The sequence below is a fragment of the Pongo abelii genome, chromosome 10 (genome assembly GCF_028885655.2).
Source record: "Pongo abelii isolate AG06213 chromosome 10, NHGRI_mPonAbe1-v2.0_pri, whole genome shotgun sequence".
Lineage (NCBI taxonomy): Eukaryota > Metazoa > Chordata > Mammalia > Primates > Hominidae > Pongo > Pongo abelii.
Window position 1 is genome coordinate 3,770,151 of NC_071995.2, and position 23,309 is coordinate 3,793,459.

Consider the following 23,309-nt stretch of genomic DNA (forward strand, 5'->3'; position numbering starts at 1 on the left):
ACATCTATTCTCGGATACTCCCACAAGGCCACTGGGATGGAAGAACACATATCCTTTGAATTCCAAGGCATCAAGTCCTACTGGCTTTTGTAGGGCTCAGATCAGAACTAGAGGACAAGTCCTACCAAGGCTTCCTCTCCTAAAGGAGCCTCTCATTGATAAAATGATGTCTTCTAAATAGGCCTCCTCAAAATCTCCTCACCTTGTTTGGTGACACTCTTTCTGGTGTCATGTCCTGTGGGGTGGGGTGCCAGGCTGGCCAAGCCCCATGGTGAGTGGCTTCTAATCACAACACCCTATGCACTCTTCAGGGCATTCATAAAGTGCATTCAGTACATGTGGGCAATTCTAGGCTCCTAATGCCAATCTCCATCTGATCAGTTTTCCCTCTCCTAATTTTGTCAATTTTCCAACAACATGCTAGATTTATATTTTCATCATTATGGCAGGCTAAGTACCTAGATGGACCTTGCCACTAGAAACTACTAAAAAGTCTTATATAATTTTTTTTTTAATTTCCAAAAGCATTGATGGACTCACAAGAAAGGAAGGAATTCACTGGCCAGGGGCTTCTTTAGATAATATATATCCAGATGCTGACTATAAAAATGACTGTAATGTATTCAAAGAAGTTAAAGCCAAGCTTGAAGATTATGTGCAGGAGACAAAAAGTCATGAGGAATAACCAAGAAGTTCTGAAGAATGAACCAAAGATAATGTTTAGAAATAAAAAAATAAATAATTGAAATTTCAAACTGTGGATAGACTTAAGAGCAGATTAGATACAGTTTGAGAAAGAGACAGTAAACTGGAAGCTGGGTCAATAATAAATTAACCAAAATACAGCACAAAAAGACAAAGACACTGAAAATATGAAGGAGAACTTAGACATGAAAAAGAGTCTAACATACATCTGTTTGGAGTTTCAGAAGGAGAAGGAAGAGAATATTTAAACAGGTAATGACTAAGAATTTTCTAAAGTGATGAAAGATACCAAGACACATATTCAAGAATCCCAAGAAGAATAAATAAAAAGAAATCCATAAGCAGACACATGTCAGTGAGGCTTTAGACCACCAAAGACAAAGAGAGTGTCTTAAAAGCAGCACAGAGAAGAGAAATTACCTTCAAGGGATTAACAGTTAGACAGGTTATTTCTCATCAGTGACAAACAAGACAGAAGGCAGTGGTAAAATACCTTCAACATGCTAAAAGTGGGTGACTGTCTTCTGAGAATTCTATACTTAAAAAGATATCCTTTAAGAACAAGAGAAATAAAGATATTATCTGACAAAAAAAAAAAAAACAACCTGGGAGTCGGCCACATGGAGACTCTCACTGAACATGAAAACTTTAAAAGATGGACATCAAACAGAAAAAGACAGAATCTAGGTGAAAGATCTGAGATTAAGGAAGAAATGAAAAACAAAGAAACTGAAAATGGATTTTCTCAGTGTGTTGTTGAAAAAATTACAGATTGGTAGTCAGACATGCTTATACTGGGATCTTGCTGCCATCTCTTGCTATCTGAGAAACTTAAATCAAATTACTTAATCTCTCAGAGTCTTGATTTCTTCATCTTAAAAATTCATCTAACAGTGTCACTTATACGAGCATTTTTTTGAGGAATAAATGAGCAAATACCTACGAATGCTCCCAGCATAGCTTCTGTATCTGGAAGGTGTAAAATAAATGTTAATTTCTTATCCCTTTTAAAATTAATGAATACATTTTAAAAATAAGACATTGCTAGCAACAAAGAATGACTCCCTTTGCTTCAGTTCTAAGATAAAATTCTGGCACTGTTTCAAATTGTACAAATATGAACTGGTGCTCAGCAGTTATTTTCATCTTTCCAGTATCAAGCCTAAGATCCTTTGAACAAAATATTTATGATCTCTTTATTTAAGAAATACTGGCCGGGCGTGGTGGCTCATGCCTGTAATCCCAGCACTTTGGGAGGCCGAGGCGGGCAGATCACGAAGTCAGGAGATTGAGACCAGCCTGGTCAACATGGTGAAACCCCGTTTCTACTAAAAATACAAAAATTAGCCAGACGTAGTGCTGTGCACCTGTAATCCCAGCTACTCAGGAGGCTGAGGCAGGAGAATCGCTTGAACCAGGGAGTTGGAGGTTGCAGTGAACCGAGATCACACCACAGCACTCCAGCCTGGCGACAGAGTGACTCCGTCTCAAAAAAAAAAAAAAATTATTGCATGCGTACACACAAGCCCCAGGGATATACCCCAGATTCTAGATGAACTCACAGTTTTAAAATAATTTGTGGTCACAGTGTTATGAGGTTATAAAATAGATGCTGGTCCATCCGTAGTGCAAAACGACATATCCTGCCCATTCTCTTTCCTCACATCCTTGCCCAGGGCTCTCCTTTCAACTAGGAGATGGGGACACACAAATGATCCCTCTGCAACTTCTGCTACCCCATCCCCCATGCTGGAGAATCCCCAGCTTCTTCCATGACCCTACTCTCAGTTTGATTAGGGAATGAAAAAGGAGAGGAAAGCTAAAGTTAATAAAAGGTAGCTAAGAAAAGTTAGCTTATTCTTCTTTAGGGTCTCTGCCCAATTTTTATTTGGCAACACTTCAGGCGAAACAGATAAAGTCAGAGTGAATCTTTCCTGGATGGTGTCAAGGAAACAAAAAGCACTGGTCCTGAAGTTCTAAGTTCTACGTCCTGGGGTGGTGTCCTTACTCGGCATTTGCAACTTACACGTCCTTGGTCAAGCCACTTAACCCCTCCTATTTTATTTATGAGACAATAATTATATCATATTTGTAGAGCATTTTATAATGTATTAAGTGCCTCCACAGTCATAATTTTATTTAATATGCTTAGCCAAGTGTATAATACTCAGTACTCATACCTTACTGCATTGCTGTACACATTTGAAAGCAGAGTCTGTGGGTTGCTGTGTGAATTGCAAACATCTTCATCAACAGAGAGATCATCTCCGTGTACATAATTTAACCCATTATGGTTATTGAGTGGGCTCTGCAGTCAAGTGCCTGGATTTGAATTCTGGTTTTACACTTACTAGCCATGTGACCTCGAGCAAGTTGCTTAGCTACTTTATAAGCCTCAGTTTCCTCACCTTTAAGTTAAGGAAAATAATAATTGTACTAGCTTATAGGGCAGAGCTTTGCACATGGTGGGCTCTCAGTGAGAGGTGACTTGAATTTATACCAAGTTGAGTCGGCAGCTATCTGACCACACATATGTACTCAAAAACACCCACCCTCCTTCTTCCTTTCTTCTCCATGGTTGCCTCCACCCTCTACATCCCTAGGCAAATATTTGCAAAAGGAGGGCAGAAGCTCCAGATAGCAGGACACACCCAGAATGACTTTCTTAAAAGTAACAAAGCCTCATTTTTCCATTTTCCATTTTCTGTAGGCTTTAGTTCCCACTCTGTTTCAGGGGGATCGCCATGCTGTTTTGGTTGGAAACATAGCCCAGACTTCCGAGGGTCCCAGTCAGCCTGGACCCCTTCCTACTTCCTCCTGAGGGTCTTGATGTGACAGGCTGGAGAGTTCCGGACTATGGGGCACCGGCTGAGCCTCAATCACCTAACTGAATTGTGCAGTTCACCTGTTTGATAAAAATCACTGATGACCGAGCCAATGCTAAATGGATCTATTATAATGATATAAGAAGCAAAGGTTAATTTCAGCCAAACTGATGAATGAATGGAAAATACTTTGCTGCACAAAAATAAGCAACCTCTATTTAAAAGGCTTTGTGTTCATAAAGGACTTTCATATTTTCACTGTTTAATTCCATCCTTATAAATTCCCTAAGGAACATGAAGGGCAGCTCTTTTATAGATGAGGCAACTGAGGCCAACAGAGAGCGAGTGGCGAAGCTGAACATAAAACACGCTCTTCCTCCCTCACACCCGATGCTGCAGCCTAGCACAGCTTCCCCACCTGAGCTTTCTGACTTTCCTGTCTGCCCACTTCCAGCTTCTGTGGACCAGGTCCTAAAGGAACAGCATTAGGGGTCACATCACATTGGCATTTGCATTCAGAATGGGACAGGGCAGGAGGATAGGAGACATGGCTTAGTTGCTCAAATTACATCTTAGTCCACAAAAAGAAAACACACCCTCAAGAGCTCCAATTAAGCCCAATCAGCCTGGAGTTCACAGGCTAACTGCCTGCAGCAATGAAGTGGGCGCACGTGTCCTCTCAGTGAGGGCAAGACAGTCACCCGTGACTGTCACACTGCTAGTTAACATTTCTCTCCAAAGCACCTCTGAGACAGCCCAGCCATTTCACAGGTTGCAGACAGAGGCTGTGTGGCTGCTGGGGTTGAATGCACATGTGAGGCTGGGACAGGGAGGGCTGGACTAACCACTGTTACCCAGGTCTAGGACATGGCCAAATTGTGAACAGCTGCCTTTGGCTCTATAACCAGGACTGAAAAGAAATCAGGCAGCAGGCATGAAAGAATTCAATAGTGGGCCTGTCGGTGAAAGAGTTACCATCTGGGCATCGCTCATTCTGTTTTGGTTGGCTTTTCCTGGTGGATAACTGTATAAGGAGAGGGTGAGTCTCTGAGGGTGGTCCCATCTTCTTCCACTCTATAGCTCTCTGGCACCGTCTACAGGGTTCCGAATACCATCTCCATCCTAATGGGACACAGTCCACGTCATACATGCCCAAATCCGTGCTGATTCTAGAAACTTTCCAGAGCACATGCAGAGGCAGGGCCAGCTGTGCTAGGTTCTACTTGACAACATCCCCGTCTAGATGAAGGAGGAAGGATCAAAAAGTCCAGAACTGAATCCTGGCTCCCTGCTGGGAGAAATCTCACTTCCTTCTAGATTATAAACTAGTCAGTGAAGGCCAGCAGGAGGAGAGTGTGACCCTTACAAATATTGGTAGGCACATTCTACAGCCTGGCCAGAACGTCACTGGTTTAATTTCCATAAGAATGGCCCTCAGACACTGTCTATTAAGATGGACAGAAGGACACTCATGGAACAGTCCTCCCAGGACTTCCTGCCACCACTTACCTGCTGAATTCTACCATCTTTGAAGACAAAGCTCAGTTCCCACCTACTTGGCTAGGGTTTCTTTCTAGAGCACATTCATTCTGTCCCATCTCCTTGGCAAAAGTTATACATGCTATCTGGGGAGGTCAGCTCTTTCTGCACTTGTGTCTGGTCAAAAGAAATATTGTGTCCCTTTTTCTTTTTCCTAGTACAAAGCACTTCATACAGTAGGTGTTCAACAAGTACATATTAATCCATTTTATTTTTTGTTTTATTGGCATTAAATCACTACAATGTAACCCCTAAAGTGTCAGAAAATTCAGATGTGGTGTGTGTTATAGTCTAACTGCTCTTGAGTGCAAATTAGAACTTTTCATTCTATTTCAAACTTGTAAGTAGGGCTTGTACATTTTTTTAAAAAATACGTTTAGTTTGCTATCAGTGACTATGTAATGGAAGCCGAGTAATTTTTCTTTTTTCATTGACGCTCATTTTACCTGGCAGTTCCTTTTTGTGTCTCTGGTTCTGGTTCAAGCTGCAGTTCAATGTACTAAAATTGCATTCCTTAAAAAGAAGTACTACAACAGACTTTTGAACTGGCCTTTTCCATCCCTATATCTCTGGATGACCTGTGCCTGGGGCAGCTCACCTGGTATGGATTCGGCAGCTTCTGGCTCCCATTTTACAGGCGTGTGGAGAGAGTTCTGTTATGAAGCAGACCCTGCAACCCAAGGGGTCGGCCCTTTGTAGGAAGCCAGTCAGGCACAGGGGGATCAACAGCCTGGGGGAGGTGTCCATCGTGCAGGTGTCTATACCAGGACTAGGTGTCTGGTGTGAACCCACACAAGTTGTTGAACCTGTCTGAGCCTCAGTTTCCTCAACTGTAAAAAGGACATGGTAAGACCTATATCAGAAAATGCCTGGCACATGGCAGGCATTTGACAAATTATCTTATTATGAAGCATGCGGCCCATGCAGAAGTTTGTTGAATGCCTTGCTGTTTCCCCAGCTGACTTCATTCCCAGAGTTAAGCCACATCAGAACCCTGTGCCCCAAAGAAAGTTCAACCCAAAAATCTGAGTTCTGAGACACACAGTAGGGGCTTGCAGTTCATGGGGAGGGTAATGATGAGCAATAGGAAATGTGCCAGAGGGCACGTCACAGAAGATGCGTCAGATGCCAGAAAGAATGCTCGCTGGGGAAATAGCAAATACACTCTGTAGTATTTGTGGCCAGGACAACCATGGCCTAGGAACAAACTGTGTCCTGAGTAAATGCAGAATCAAGCTGTGATGAGATACCAAGAGGGGACAGAAAAGCAAAACAGATCATGACCAAGAACAGGAGCTGAGACAGTGGCCAACCCCTGCTAGCCAGAGAACGTGCACCAATTCTCCGCCTTGGGAGGAATCCACGGTCAAAGCTAAACTCACACTTTTACACTATGTGTGTAATTAGTTGAAAAGCTTAATTTAACAGTTTGGTAAATTCCATTAGCAGTTTATCTGTGGTATGTAATGAAGCTATTTTTAAGTGAGTCCTTTTTGGCTAAAGGCCCCAGTGAAGAATCCTAATGGAACATGGTTCACATAATACAAACCCAGATCTGTGCAGATTCTAGAAACCTTCTCGAGTAGACACTACTGTGCCCAGGCAGGGAAGCTGTGCTTGACTCTGTACAATGACACCCCTGTCTAGATGAAGCAGGAAGAATCAGAGAGTCCAGAATCGAGTCCCAGCTCTGAAATTACACCACCTCGGGTATGTTACTTACATCTGTGGTGCTCACTTTCCTCACCTGGAAAGGGTGGGTGATCATACTACCTTATAGGACCCTGGGGAGAAATAGACAAGGTTCTGTACAAAGTACTTAGCCCACAGGAGGGCAGTCTTACAGAAGCGCTTTTGATTGAAGCAGATAAATTTTTAAACCCAAACAAACAGAAAGGAATAAGAGAGAAACGGCAGGAGAAACATTACCCAAGTTGACAGGACATCTGATGATGAGGACATTGTGCAGAGAGGGAACTGAGACAGTATCACTGTATGACTTCCTGGAGCCACAGTTAAAACCAAACCTTCTCAAACCCTATCAGTTTGAGAAGAAGAAACAATTCGCAATGTGAATATACTTACTGCCACTGCGCAGTATACTTAAAATGGTTAAAATGATACATTTTATGTTATGTATATTTTATCACCATGAAACAGTGAAGATCCAAAAACAAACAAACAAAAAACCCTAAACCTCAACTCTCTGTCCACTGAAGACAGTATAATAAAAATAACATAAAGAGTTGGATGGCCTTCCCTCTGAGGGATTCTGTAGGGAAGGCAGCGTCCATGAACCCAGATGCCACACCAAAGGCCTTGTGAGTCAAGATCTCCATCCTGTGGATGATCTGTATCCGGGGTGTCTATTCAATCCAAACTCCCAGAAGACCCGAAAACCAAAAAGCCACCGCAGGCCACGGCACCACTGAAACATCTAGAGGTTCTCCTGCTGAACAATGTGTTATTCCTGATGGTATCTCCCCAATGGCAATTTCTGACCATGATTCAGATGACACTACCCACAGAAATGAACTTCCAAGAACTCCTCCTCCCTCACTCCCACCGTGTCCTCCTCTGGGGATGGTGGTGCTGCTGCTATCTTGCTCAGAAAACTTGCCTTGGGAAGAAAGCCTCTAAAATTTCAGCCCTGCTCAGGTTAAGAAATAGTAGCTTTGGGAAAGGAGCGGTGGCTCACACCTGTAATCCCAGCACTTTGGGAGGCCAAGGTGAGCAGATCATTTGAGGTCGGGAGTTTGAGACCATCTTGGCCAAGATGGAGAAACCCTGTCTCTACTAAAAATACAAAAATTAGCCAGGCGTGGTGGTGCGTGCCTGTAATCCCAGCTACTTGGGAGGCTGAGGCAGGAGAATCGCTTGAACCCAGGAGGTGTAGGTAGGTTGCAGTGAGCCAAGATCATGCCATTGCACTCCAGCCTGGGCAACAAGAACAAAACTTCGTCTCAAAATAAATAAATAAATAAATAAATAAAGGAAAGAAAAGAGAAGAGAAAAGAAAAAAGAAATAGTATCTTTGACAAACCATCTCCTTCCCCACAGAAAAACAAAACCTGGCTGAAGGCAGGAGGTGTCTCTCTGGCAAGTGTCTCTCATCTCCCTCCCCCTGACCTCCCTGACCCCATTCATGTCTTCAGAAGGGCATGGCCCTGTCGAGGGGGTGAAGGGCTGTTCCTGCGCCTCAGGGCCCTGCACTATAAATGCTTCCCAGCCTGGGCTGTACTTCTGGGTTCAGCTCAAATCCTACCTCCTCTCTAAAGCCATGAGAAATATACTTTACTTACTTGCCTATAAACACTAACATCATTGGTTATTTTTTGTATCATCTCCTGCCATGAGCTAAATTATATCCCCCCGACAATTCATATGTTGAAGCCCTAACTCTCAATGTGACGGTATTTGGAGGTGAGGACTTTAGAAGGTGATTAGGTTTAGATGAGGTCATGAGGGTGGGGCCCTCATGATGGGATTAGTGCCCTTATAAGAAGAGACACCAAAGAGCTCTCTCTCTCTCTCTCTCCCCCATCTCTCTCTCTTCCCTCTTCCCTGCCCTTCTCCCTCCACCCTCCCTCTCCCTTCTTCCTCTCCCATTCTCTCCCTCTCCGTGCCATGTGAGGACACAAAAAGAAAGTGGCTTTCTGCATGCCAAGAAGAGAACCTTCACCCACCAAACTGGCACCATGATCTTAGACTTCCAGCCTCCAGAACTGTGAGAAAATAAATTTCGGTTGTCCAAGCCACTCAGTCTGTGATATTTTGTACTGTCCGCCAGAAAAAAGACATCCCCTCAAAGGAGTATGTATGCCTGCTACAGGGACTCCCCCTCTCTTCTTAGACCAGACCTCCTGCAGGACCGTTTGCTGGCACAGCAGGGACTTAGCATGCATGCAAGCTAATTAGGTGAGAGACTCTGCCTCTGCCTTCTGGAGAATTTCAATCCAAGACAAGCACAACAAGTTGTGAAGGACCAACAAGGGGAGGAGTACATCTCAACAAGTTGGTTGAGAAGGACCAACAAGGGGAGGAGTACACCCTTAGCATGGAACTCAACCACAAGCTCTCAAAACAGGTAATGTCACCATGACCCAGGGGATCACCTGTGCATGGACCACATGCTTCCTCACATCCCTTAATTCACCTGACATGGATCAACAGGTAACTCCTGTATTCTCACTTCAACAAAGAGAAAAGAAACTCAGGTTTAGAGGGCTAATCCCAAAGACACATGACTGGTTAGAGTCAGAACCCAGGCTCTGCACTAAGCATGCAGAGGCGGCAGGCTGTGGAATGCTTGAGGACTTGGCCCTAGAGCCAGACTGCCTGGGTTCAAATCCCAGCTCGGCCTCTTATCAGTTGTGTGACCCTGGAAAAGTTCCTCAGCCTCTTGAAACAGATGAGGAAGATGGCTTCCTCATTTGTAAAATGGGGAGAATGATGATAACAGTGCCTATTTCATAAAACTGTTACACAGATGAGTTCATTTATGCCAAACTCTCAGCCATGCCCGGTGTATTTCTGTGCATCAACCTTGAGGTGCAGTGGAAAGAGAGTCCCTGGAGTTCCGTCTTTGGTCAAGGTGAGTCTGCGAGAAGTTGGCCTCCCTCCCGCATCAGCACCAATCCAACCCTCTATCCCAGTGGGTAAGGTACGTGGTTATGTGCAGTGGACAATGTGGCAAAGCTCCATCTATTTACCAAGAGAACTCTGACAGACTGCAAATCCCAGAGCTCAATGCTGAGCAATCTGTAAAGTAAATAAAGTGAAAATAAACCAATCACCCAGGTAATAGGAGATTTCCCTCTTGTCTGCACTGGTAATTGGGTCATTGTAGCCAACCTCCCACATCCCCTGGTGCTGCTGTGAGTTAAAAAGGGAGTAAAGGAAGCTGTCTGGCCAGCTGAGTGCAGGTTCCGGGAGGAGGGCAGCCACACCCGCTGGTTCCAGCTTCTCCTGGTGCACCTGTAGCACGTGTGCTACGTCTCACCCTTCTCACCTTTCCTGTAACTAAGCCCAGAAGGGCACAGAGTTCCACAGGCTCAGGGGTACACTATGAGCACAGGGCCGGGTGTTAAGCCTATCCAACCTCACTGCTGGAACTTGCTTGGGTAAAACACGGTTTCCACTTTCCCACAAGTTCTCAGGCCCAGCCTCACGTTTTCCCACCCCCAGGCAGAGCAGCTCTATTGTGTGAATAAGGGATCTTCAGCACAGATGGGGTAGGGACAGAGGTCCTTGGAATCTGAACCACAGGGGAAGCTTGCCTGCTCCTACCTCCCTGCATCTTCTAGAAACACCTGGAGCATCACCTAGAGTCAGACTCCACCCACCATAGAGCCTGCTGCCCCATAAATGCCTTTCTTGGCCAGCCCCATCCGGGATGTGTCAACAAAAAGACAAGGGAAGAAAGTGTCCCTCTGGCATTCTGAGAAAGCCAGGGCTGGGAGCCAAAACACACTGACAAGGGGGATACACTGTCTCCTGAAGAATCTGTCACAAAAGAAAATTCTATAGCCCTCAAGCTGGAAGAGGCCCTGGAGATAACTTTGTCATCACAGGGTGCCACCCTCTAGTTGCCCCAGGCAGAGGAGGTCCTAGAGGAACCTGTCCCTAACATTGAACTTCAAGAGATCCTTCCTGTATCTAACTCAGCCTTCAGGGAAAGGGCAGAGCAGTTACAAGGCAAGGATGACTGAGAACTCCAAGACCTGAGGCCAAGACTCAGCACTGTGTACAAGGTGTGGAGCCTGTAGAGGACAAACCTGACTGAGGGTTGTCCTCCCCCTCGCCTCAGCCTGCCTGCAAATTTGTTTATGTCATCTGGATGATGTCATACTAACTTGACCAGTTGGAGCAGCTGTGAGGGGAAATAGACCACAAAGGTCCCTCTGCTGAGTCCTGTGAGGGGAAGGGGGTGTCTTTGTGTGGATGCTGTTGGTGAGTAGAGAGCCAATGGAGCATAACGCTTACAGTGCAGGCTCTGAAATAGCCAAGCTGCCTGAGTTCAAATCCTGCCTCTACCATGTATTGGCTGTGTGACCGTAGACATGATACTGTGCCTCTCTCTTCCTCAGTTAACTTTTCTATAAAATGGGCATGATGGCAGTGCCTAGCCAATTGGGTTGTAGTGAGGCTTCCATAAGGGAATACATGAACAGCCCCTGGGCCATGCCTGGCACTTTCTTTGCATTGCTGTTGTGAAGGTGACCAGTTTGCCTAGGACATCCTGGTTATGCTTGTGGTCCCAGCATTGCTATGAATATTCCCCCTTTCACTCCCAGCAGTGCCCGAGGTTGGATGATGTATTATAAGAGTGACTCCCTTTGGCTTCTTCATGTCCACCTGGTTATCTCCCTGCTTCATGCTGCCTCTGAGTACTGGGGAGCCAGGTTCCCAAAATATAGGTCCCCAAAGTAGGTTCTGCCCATGCCATTGAGGTGTCCGCTCCACAAACTCAGCTTTTCCTCTTTTCCTTTTTCTCTGCACTTCGTCTCTCCTCCTTCCTTGATCCTTACAGCCATCCTCTCCTTTCCTGCTTCCCTGTGCATGCCTTAGGATTCTGCCGGTGCACACAGGTACCATCGGGCTTTATTGGGACCTCCCGCTGACCCTGTACTTGGACGGAACCCCTTATGGCTCTAACTAAACTGTGCCTTATCAAATTTCTCTCAGAGGAAAGGAAGCAATTTGAAAAAGCAAAGAAATGACCAATAGATGGATGAGTGGAACAATGTGCTGGTTTTTGCTGTTGCTGTTGTTGTTGTTGTTGTTGCTGTTTCTTTGTGTGTGTGTGTGTGTGTGTGTTGTGTTGGTAGGAACAAAAAGTGTACCAGTTTGAAATGGTCCATCGAATGCTAGACCTGTCTATAAAATTGTCCCCAGGGCTATTTTTTTTTTTATTTTTATTTTTGAGACAGAGAGTATCGCTCTTGTCACTCAGGCTAGAGTGCAATGGCGCAATCTCAGCTCACTGCAACCTCCGCCTCCTGGGTTCAACCAATTCTCCTGCTTGGCCTCCTGAATAGCTGGGATTACAGGTACCTGCCACCATGCCCAGCTAATTTTTGTATTTTTAGTAGAAATGAGGTTTTGCCATGTTGGCCAGGCTGGTCTTGAACTTCTGACCTCAGGTGATCCACCCGCCTCGGCCTCCAAAGTGATAGGATTTCAGGTGTGAGCCACCACGCCTGGCCCCCAGGGCTATTTTATAGGAAACCCTGGAGGCTCCTCTGCAAGACAGCGGCCTCCCTGTATGTCAGTGGAGAAAGCAAAACCTCTGGAGCCCAAGGGCCTGGACCTATTTCTGCCACTCACTAACAGCTGACAAAGGACCATGATCTTGCAAAGACTCAGTTTCTCCATCCATAAAATAGGGCAGACTTGTCTCTAGAACACCGTGATTCTATGACATTGTAAGAGGCCCTGGACCTGCTCTTAGGATCCTGAATTCTGCAATATTCTGCAATATTTGGCAATTACATCTTTTAGCTCTTCTCTAGGGGAAACATAGGCCTTCCTTGGAAAATATAAAATCTGAACTAATTCTCACCTAAGGAATCATGGCAAGTGCCTGAGTCCTCTGTGCATTGCAACAGAATAGACACTATTTTGTGTGGAAGAAAAGCAAGAGAGAGATGTGAACTTAGCGGGTGATTAGCCAGTCCCTGAGGAATCCCTCACTAGCTCTCCCCCAGCCTAGCTTCTCTCAGCTGCATTGCCAGTACCCAGGCAGCCTGCAGATTCAACCCTCCCTCCCCACAACAGGTTCAGCAAACCATTGCGACAAGGAGCCCCAAGGCAGAATGGATGGCTACTGCAGCCACTGTCCCAGTGCTGGGGCCTGCCTTCTGCAGGCTCACCACAGGCTGACGCATCTCCAATCACCCCCCACACCTGGGGTTCCATCTCTATCAGTGGCATCACCAGCCACTCCAACTCTGGAATCCAAATCGCCATCATCTTGGTCTCTTCTGCTCTAGTCCCTGACATTTATTCAGTTGCCAGATTACATCTGCTCCACTGTTCTCTGGGTTAAAATCCCCATCCCACCACTTATTTTCTGTATGACCTTGGATAAACCACTTAACCTCTCTCTCAGTTTCCTCCTCTACAATATGGAACAATCATAGCAATCTCCTCATGAGGTTGTCAGGAGGATTAAATGAGATTAAACATGAAAATCTCCTACCACAGGCCCTGGCACATAGCAGATGACTTTTCCCCCACCCCCAAGCCTTTTAGCCCCTTCCTGTCTATTCCCACCAGCCCTGTTCAACCCCTCATGGTGACTGCAATGGGCTTCTTCCCAGGTTCTCTTCCCACAGCTTCCTCCACTGCAATACATCCCATACCCAGCTGCAGATGACATGTTCTTCAAATCCAGCTCCAGGAACATCAATTCCCTTCTTAGAAACCATCAAAATATCCCTAGGCTTAATAATGAAGTTTCTAGACTCGTAACACTCCAAGCCTCTGCCATCTCTCCCAGGCAGCACTCCTCACTGGATTGTCCACTACATTATTCCTTGCTCGTCAGGTACATCCCACCTTCCCCAAGATGCCCAGACCCAGCCTCCTATTCAAGGCCCGGCCTCAGTGCCACATCCAGGATGCCCTCTGCGAGTCACTCCTTCCAGAAGTAACCTCCCTCCTCCAAACTCCCTCTACACGCTTTATAGTATAGAACGGAGAGGTGACAGGGCCTCGGAATCCATACATGAAGCCTCTCACTTATCACTCAAAAACTGTGCATAAAGTAGCTCTTATGGGCAAATACTAGACCATGAGGTTGTGCATGTTAATTTCACCTGAAAAGGGGCATGAACCTTGGACCCTCCAACAAAAATGCTGATTCCATGTGGAGCTAGCTGCCCTGATTTCATATCCCTATGTGCACATCCTTGATAAAAAGACTCTTCGGTACAAGTTGCTTTCTTCCAGAGACAAGGAACCCATCACCTCAGGAGTTAGGTTCTTCCTCCTGACCCTCTGACCACTCTGGGGAGTCCCACGGATTGGCCCTTTCTGTCCTCTTGAGTCACACAGAACGAATTCCTTTGAGACTCCTGGTGTCCTCCACAGAGCCAAACAGGGCAGGTTCCCAAGCACGCTGTGTAAACAGATAAATGAACTCCGAGGGCTTTCCCACGTGGCAGGGTACATTCGCTGCATCCCGTGCCTGCATGGGTGCACAGACACACAGTCGCACGCACACACACACACACGGACACACACACACGGACAGAGTCAGCACAAGGCCTCTGAGCCACACAGCCAGACCAGCACACGCTGGGGCCAGGGCGGAAGCCAAGCCCCAGCAGCCGCCCACTTCCTGACCTCCTTCCTTTGCTCTGGGAGGTTCTCTCTCTGTGTCTTTCTGGCCGTCTGTCTCAGTTCTTTGTTTCTAGGCATGGCAGCAGTTGTGGATGCTGCCTGCGTGCCCCGGGCTCCTAGTAGCACTGAACAGCAAGGTAGGAGTTTTGGTTCTTAGACTTGAGACCTTGGGCAAGTCACTTGACCATTCTGAGCCTCAGTTTCCCCATCTGTGAAATGAAGAGGCTGGATGAGGCTGGAGGGTTCCTAAGGTCCCTTCCTGACCAAAACCCTAGTGCTTCTCGGCTCTCCTCCAGTCCCGTTACCGAGTGACAGGGAGGGGAGCAAGGGCCAGGCCAGGCCTGGGGATGGCAGGGGAGCCAGCTGTTCCCACCCAAGGGCACACAGCCTCCATCCAGGCCCTCTGCGAATTCCATGTGCTGCACACACGCGCTCACACTTCGCAGCCGGAGAAGCAGGCAGGAAGCGCCGCCCCCCGGCTGCCCCGGGCGCCCACCCTCAACCTTCCTCCACATTACCTTGGGCGTGTAGGCTTCCCGTGGACCTGCCCGCGCCGCCCGCTGGGCTCTCAGCCGTCAAGCAGCCGCCTGCTCCGCCCGACTCTTTCCGCTCCGATCCGCGCAGGCTGGACCAGCCTCCCCAGCGGAGCTGAGCGGGAAGCGGCGCCCCCTGGACGCCCTCCGGGACGTGCGCGCGCCAAGCGGTGGGGTCCGGGCCTGCAGGCGCGACCTGAGACTGCCAGGGAGCCTGGGTGGCGGGGGCGGGGCCGCTGCCGACTTAGCCTGCCTGCCTGGTCGGGCTTCCTGGGTCCCTCTGCTCCCTAGGCCCCCTAGGCCCCTTGCCCCGATTCAGGTTCCCAAGGTGGGGCATCAGTCCGGCCCTTGCTGGCTCACTGGAGAGATGGTGTCTGGGAGTGCACCCCCGAAAACCCGGCAACAGCCCGGCGTCACTCCAGCTGTTATCTCTGGGAATAGAAACTAAAGGGGATTCTTCTTCTTTATACTTTTCTGACTCTTCTATATATTCTACTGTGGGCATGAATCGTTAAAAACAAAACAAAACAAAACACCAAAAACCCAATACATATTTGTTAATAAAGCACTAAGTAAATCTTCAAAGGCCTCCCAAGGTATTCAGGCTGCAGGATAACCTCTCAGCCTAGCGCACAAGGCAGGGCCCACCGTGCCCACTCTGGCCACAACCTAATTTTCCAGCCTCACACTCTCTCCCTCACACACACACAACACTTTTGCTCTGGACACACTGGCTGTTGCCAAACACCAGCTGTTCCTCATGGCTGCTGGGAGTTCTTTTTGCCTGGAACACCCTCCCCTTTCATCTCTGCCTGTTGAAATCCTACTCATCCATCCAGGCCCCTCTGAAATGTCACCTTTTTGGAGAACCCTTCCCCAGACACCGCCCCTGCAGAGTGCCCCAGTTCTTTCCCGGTAAGCCCATCTTTCTGGTACTGGTTTATGTAGTAGCATCCCCCTCTCACACGCGCTAAGCCCTATTCCATGGTGGAGAGAAACAAATTAGCCCTTACTGAGCAGCTGTTATAAATTACTCTGTGGAGTCCTTTCTTCTCCTTGCAGCCCAGCCAGCCACTAGCCCACAACCTCCCTCCACCCTGCCAGAGTTTCAGAAGGCTGTCAGGGGCTCTGAGGCCTGCCCTCTGGTGTGTCCCTACTGTGTGCCTTGGCATTTCCGGCTCTGTCTTGGGTATGCTTCCCTGTGTCATCTCCCAAGGTCTGCAAGCTGGTGGCTTGCCCTTCTCTCAGCCCTACGTGAGGAAAGAAGGACCTTTCATTATCAGAATCTGAGAAGTGGAAGGGGCCTCAGAGATTATCCAACGTAAAGCCTGCCCACCCATTTTACAGAGCAGAAAACTGTGACCAGAGAGATAAAGTCAGAGGCATCGGAGGTACCTACCATTGTTATTGTTGTTTTTAATAGTGTTAATACTTGCACGTTTAGATCGCCTTTCACTTCTAAAGCAATGTATTGTCACTCATTTGCCCCTTAGAGTCTCAGAGGTAGTATAGTGGTTAGTGCACAGACTCTGGAGGCCAAAGCCCTGGGTTTGAATCTCGATGCTCCAACTTGCCAGCTACGTCCTTGGCAAGTTACTGGAACTTTCTCCATCAGTACAATGTGGATAGTAACAGCTCCTGCATCATGGGGTGTTCTACGAATTGAAATAAATGTGTACCTTTAAAGGGTTTAGAATAGTAGTAGGTGCATTAAAAATGCCAAATGTATTTGCTCTTATCAAATTTTTGTTATTGTTAATTGTATCACTTCACAGTTGGAATAACGGAGACTCAGAAAGGCTGAGACTCATCCAAAAAATTGCTGCTTTGGGGAGGGTTTCTCACCAAACTCCACGCAGTCGTCTTTGTCTCTGATACCATGCTGCTTCCCATTCCCTTGTGTCTGAGTCTAACCACCTATTTAATAGGGAAGAAAAGCAACTGTCCTTTAGCCCACCTCAGAACACCTAGAGATTTCATGGTACAAACATTAACCACATCTTCTGGCTTCTATGGGGATGTCTCTGATTTGCTGGCATTTTCTTTAACAGAACACCACACCTCATGGTGTCCTTCAGAATCACAGAGACATCACATTAACTGCTGCAAGTTCAGCTTGTACATTTGTGCCTCTTTTACTCTTGGCGCATGGCAGAAAAGCGACGGGGAAAAGATGATTCTTCCAGTGTATGGATGTAGGAAACTGAGGCACAGTTGATATTCACTGATTGGCCCCAGGCTACGGAGCTAGCCTGGACCGCGGGAAGGATGAGGATCTCCACTTCCTCTTTCCCCATGGCTACATGATTCAGTGTTGCAGGAGAAACCCAAATTCATTTATTCAATGAGGATTTATTGAGCACTCTCTAGGTGATGAATAAGACCTAGGCAAGGCTGGCTTCCTGGGCATATGACCTATGAAGTCACATAGGCCAGAGGTCCCCAACCTTTTTGGAACCAGGAACCTGTTTCGTGGAAGACAATTTTTCCACGGACCAGCAGTGGGAGTGGGGGGTGGGAATGGTTTCAGGATAAAACTGTTCCACCTCAGATCATCAGGCATTAGTTAGATTCTCATAAGGAGTGTGCAAACTAGATCCCTCACATGCACAGTTCACAATAGGGTTCATGGACCAGTACCCCATTACCGGTTCGTGGCCTGCAGTTGGGGACCCCTGACATAGACCACTCACTTAGAAGGGCTTCATACATAGTTTAATGCTCTCCTGTCACCTTCTTGAAATTCTTAACAATTTTTGAACAAGGGGCCATATAAGTTGTATTTTACACTGGACCATTCAAGTTGTACAGCTGGTCTGGACCTAGGCTCTTCCCTAGGAGCTCTGTTTCACAGGAAATCAGCCGGGGAGTTGACAATTGCAGTTCAGTACGATGGGGGTTGTGACAGAGGCAGGGTAGCCGTGAAAGAAGGACAGGACCTTGGCCAGTATTCAGCTCACGTGGGTCATCCTCCCCAGCTGTGCAGCCTGCCCAGCCGCCAGTGACGTACCACTGTGCTCCTTGCTGGGAGGATGGCCTTGGTTTAGCACCAGGGCCTGCAGCCCCAGACAGCAGCTGCAAACCCTGCCACCCTAAAAGGCCACTGCTAGGTCATGTCAACACCAGGAAATGTGTGTCATTGGAGCCCTAAGCTGTTCTCATGTCCTCCAACCCATACTCCCTGATCACCAGACTGCCAGTGGACTCTACTTTCCTCTGCCTGCCCGGACCCAGTCAACTTCCAGAAAAGGGTACATAAAGTGATCCACACTGAAAAGCAGTTGGCAGACAAAACCTAATGGGCTATTCATCCAAAGGACACTTGGGTTTTATTAGAGGTATTTTGGTGTCCTCCTGGCCTGCATTCTGACATGTAATAAGCATCTAAGTGATGATAGTTGAGTGAACATACAAAAGGTAAATACATCTGGCAAAGCCTGAAATTGGAATTGGCAGTTTGAAGGTCATTGGCCCAAGAACAGGGTATTTTCAGTTGTGTTCTGTTTTCTTTTTTCTTTTTTTTTTTTTTTTTTTTTTTTTTTTTGGATGAGTGCTGGAAGCCCCAACACAATGGTTTGGGAATAAATGGAAGTGAGGAATGGAGAAGTAAGGAGGTACCACTCTCAAGGAGGCTGCCAGTAGAGGGGACAAATAGTGTGAGAGAGGAACAGAAGAACCAAGCAGGAGACTGGAAGAGGTTTGTAGACTGAGGTTAAGAATCTGATGAAGAGAGAAAGGATGAAAAGTGAGGAGGGGTCAATGGCCCTGGTATAAGAAGAGGCAGGAAGGACTGGCAAGCACAAGGGCTTAGGAGGAGCCCATAAGTCTCAGAAGCAGGAGGAGGAGGTAAAGATGAGGGAGGATGGGAGCAAGGTGGTGGGAGGAAAGTGGATGCAGAGCTCCCAGATCATGGTCCCTGTTTCCTCTATGAACCAAGAAAATAGGTAATGGCTGGAAGGTCTGGGCTGATGGGTGGGGTAAGTCACATTTATATGCCTGTGCTGTGAGTTGCTGCCTCCTCTGGGGTGGGGCAGGGAAGAGCCAGTGTCAGGGGTTGGGGGAGTAGGAAATTGGCTTGAAGGGCACAGGGACACTTCCAATGAGGTGTGCTACCCTCTTCCAGAGTCACCTTGATGCTCTATGGCATCCTTCCTCCTGGCATCTGTAACTTCTTTGTTTTTTCTTGTTCACTTGCTGCTTTCAACTCTAACTTAAGCCCAGTTCCTATTATTGGTCCCCTTAGAGGAACAATGAAAACATTCATTGTTCTAATACAGGAATCCCTCTGCTGTTCCTTCTTCCTTATTATGAATGGCAACAATTACAGAGTTTCCAACAGGTAGAGGCCAAAAACCAAACAGATTTTTCAATGTTGACTGTCTCAGGCTGCATACAGAATGGCAGCACCTGCCCCACTTCCCAGAGCTTCGCCAGCAAAGGCCAAATCAAACAGCGGCCCGGAGCAGAGGGCTGGCCAGCTCTACAGAGCCAGCAAACACTAGAGGGAAATCACCCTGGATCCATATCTTCCATCCTTTGCCTCTGTGAGCATGTTTGGGAAAGAGACATCTATGAGACTGCAGGAGCCAATTCAGGCTACATGCTTATAGCTGCAATTGAAAAATTAGGCTAGAATGCAGGGCCTCCCTGAAGATATTTCTGAAAATCATGTACTTCCTTTAAGGGATTTACAAATCTGGAGTCCTTCCAAAACAGGACAAGTAAAACATGAGCAGTGACTTTCCACTCTCCATCCAGCAGCCAACAATAGACTTCGTCATTCAGATGGAGCTGCAGAGGTACAGACCTGAGAGAGCTGGAAGTCATAGAGCCAATCCCATGTATTACCGATGAGGTAACTATGGCTCAGGGTGACATGACCTATAAGCCACAAGCTTGTGGGTGACCACTCCGGGCCCTGAATGAAGGATTTCATTCCATCCCCCTGCCCCACAAGTGGCCTCTGAGAGACAGAATACCTGATGCCGCCTTATGTGGGATATTGTTTTTGCTGTCACAAATTTCTGAATCCCCTCTTTGTGGAATAGAGAAATCAAAGCCACCATACATTCAAGGGTATCCACTAAAGAAGCCACATGGTTACTTCAGCTAAAAATAACTTAAAGACCTAACAATGAATTATCATTTATCTAATCATCTGGGAATGATGAAATTAATGTTTCGTATCTACTATTTTACAGTTATAAATTGCTTAGAAAGTATAGATATTTTTCCCTCATAATTCTGCCTTCCCATGAGTGCACATGCATACACACAAGACCCAACCACAGTATCTTGACCATGCATATAATAAATAAGGAAATAACAAATGTAGTAAGGTGAAGCAGGCGGTTCTGTCAGGCCAAGAATGTTCTAGGCCTAGTGTTTGGTGGAGCCAACCAGCTCCTACAAGCCAGTGAAAACAAAGAAAAGTGCCTGGCCATTTCACTACGGAGTGCTTCCCAATAATCTAATTCCTCCACCATCAAAGTTGGTCAGGGAACATCACCATTTTTAGAAAGATGCTTTGTTTTGATAAAACAACCCTTCTGTATTAGTCTCTTCTCATGCTGCTGATAAAGACTTACCTGAGACTGGGTAATTTATAAACGAAAAGAGGTTTAGTGGACTCACAGTTCCATGTGGCTGGGGAGGCCTCACAATCATGGTGGAGGGCAAAAGGCACATCTTACATGGTGGCAGACAAGAGAAAGCCACCTTTGGGCATGGAAACTCCCCTTTGTCAAACCATCAAATCTCGTGAGACATATTCACTATCACAAGAAGAGCACAGGAAAGACCCACCCCTATGATTCAATTACCTCCCACCAGGTCCCTCCCATGACAGATGGGAATTGTGGGAGCTACAATTCAAGATGAGATTTGAGTGGGGACACAGCCAAACCATATCACCTTCTAAGCTTATGTCTCACTACTCACCCACGAATAGGCTGTAAAGAGCCCAGCATTTGCTTTCTAGCAACGGTGTCATACTAGCATTGCTTTCCCTGCCTGCAGGGCCCTCCATGCATCTCTGTTTAAAGTCTAAAGCCAGATCCAGCTCTCATGCTGCCTCCTGCAGAAAGACATCTCTGGTGTTTCTCAGCCAGAGGAGCCTCCCCACTTCTCAATTCCGGACCACTTCTCTTAAAAACATGACCAATGATGCCAAAAGTCTAATTTATGTGTAGAGTTGGTGTTGCAGTGTAGAAGGGGATTGAGAGGTTGAGACTAAATAACTACTTAGCTTTGAACATGTCAGGAAGTTTCTCTGTTCTTCAGCTTCCTAATCCATAAAATGTCGTTAGGGACAGGACCTACCTGATGAGGTTGTTGTGAGAAGTAAATGAAATAATTCACGTAAAAAGCAACTAGTACAGTGCCTGGTACATAGTCAAGGCTTACAATGTCAGGAAAGGAAAAAGGAAGGGAGGGAGGGAGGGAGGGAGGAAGGAGAGGAAGAGGGAAAAGCAAAGCAAAGAGAATGAGACCAGCCTAGGCAACACAGTGACACCCCATCTCTACAAAAAAATTATAAATTAAAAAAAAATTAGCCAGGCATGGTGGCTGATATGGTTTGGATTTGCGTCCCCGCCCAAATCTCATGTCGAATTGTAATCCCCAGTGTTGGAGGAGGAGCCTGGTGGGAGGTGACTGGAACATGGGGGAGGATTTTCCCCCTTGCTGTTCTTGTGATAATGAGTGAGTTCTCACAAGATCTGGTTGTTTAAAAGTTGATATGGTTTGGCTGTGTCCCCACTCAAATCTCAACTTGAACTGTATCTCCCAGAATTCCCACATGTTATGGGAGGGACCCAGGGGGAGGTAGTTGAATCATGAGGGCCAGTGTTTACCGTGCTATTATCATGATAGTAAGTCTTACAAGATCTGATGGGTTTATCAGGAGTTTCTGCTTTTGCTTCTCTCTCATTTTCTCCTGCCACACCACGTAACAAGTGCCTTTCACCTCCCACCATGATTCTGAGGCCTCCCTAGCCATGTGGAACTGTAAGTCCAATTAAACCTCTTTCTTTTCCCAGTCTCGGGTATGTCTTATCAGCAGCATGAAAAGGGACTAATGAAACGTGTATAGCACTTCCCTTTTTGCTCTCTTCCTCAAGCTCCAGCCATGTAGGATGTGCCTATTCCACCTTCACCTTCCGCCATGATTGTAAATTTCCTGAGGTCTCCCCAGACATGCTTCCTGGAACCATGAGCCAATTAAATCTCTTTTCTTTATGAATTACCCAGTCTCAGGTAGTTCTTTATAACCATGTGAGAGTGCACTAATACAGTGGCACACACTTGTAGTGAGCTATGATAATGCCACTGCACTCCAACCTAGGCAACAGAGCAAGACCCTGTCTCTGAAAACAAAGAAAGAAAAGAAAAAGAGAGAGAGAGAGAGAGAAAGAAAGAAAGAAAGAAAAAGAAAGGAAGGAAGGAAGGAAGAAAGAAAGAGAAAGGAGTGAGGAAGGGAGGGGGAGGGGAGGGAAAAGAAAAGAAAAGAAGCAAGCAAGAAGAGGAGGAAGAAGGAAGGAAGGAAAGAAGAAGGGGGGGGGGAATATCCTTCTCTCTCTACTGAAGTCAAAAGCACCATTGCCTCTTCTTAGATGAAATACATATATGACCTCCTTAGAGACACAATTTTATCTAACAAGGACACCAAAGATCATGGAAAGGGTGAGATCTTTTAATTTTTTAGATCTCCTATGTAAAGATATTGGCTGAATTCTGAATTCCATTAGAAACTTAATATTTTCAGGATGGAAGGAAATGCAGAAATCACCCTGTCCAATGCCCATTGATTTTCAGCTAAGGGAACTGAGATCTGCAAAGGGTAAGAGCCAGTGTGCAGCTGAGTCCAGATTGGAAAACTTCCAGCCTAGAGCTCCTCCCCTCCTGCACATCCCCTCTCCCAGCTGGGGAGAGTCACCATAAAAACCTGATGTCCAGAGAAGAATTTCTGGCATAAGAGTGTGAAGAGGTCGATAATCTATTTCCTCAAAAAGCAACTATAGTCCCCACTCAAAACTGTCAAAAACAACCATTTCATTTCTCAAAAATGACTAGAGGCATGCAACAAACTGAGAAGTGCTTATATTCATGAAAACTACTAAACTTACAGCAACATCAGCGTGAATCTGTGGTGATTTGTACTGATCCCTGCACCCCTGCCCCACCACCAGAGTTCTGTTGTTTGATAGTTCAATGAGGGCAAGCCAAATCTTACAAACTAGCATTTTTTTGTCACTACTAGAGGGGTTTCCCTTGACTTTAAGCAGTATTATTTAAGTGATGATCTCAGAGGCAAGTAATCAGAAAGGACCAGAAGCTCTTCTGGCCTGAAATTGCAGAG

The 23,309-nt window shown here is 46.5% G+C and overlaps 1 protein-coding gene across 5 annotated transcripts in view; it reads right to left on the minus strand.

Annotated features, from left to right (window-relative positions):
* CRACR2A (calcium release activated channel regulator 2A) overlaps nucleotides 1-15,372 on the minus strand; it is a 146,627-nt gene extending 131,255 nt beyond the window's left edge. For 3 of the 5 annotated variants that reach the window (XM_054526683.2, XM_063711996.1, XM_054526684.2), the window contains exon 1: nucleotides 14,936-15,372. The gene's annotated coding sequence lies outside the window, so the exon portion shown is untranslated. The remainder of the gene's footprint in view (nucleotides 1-14,935) is intronic. The other 2 variants (XM_063711995.1, XM_063711994.1) reach the window with 1 other exon arrangement.
* Nucleotides 15,373-23,309: the final 7,937 nt, after the last annotated feature.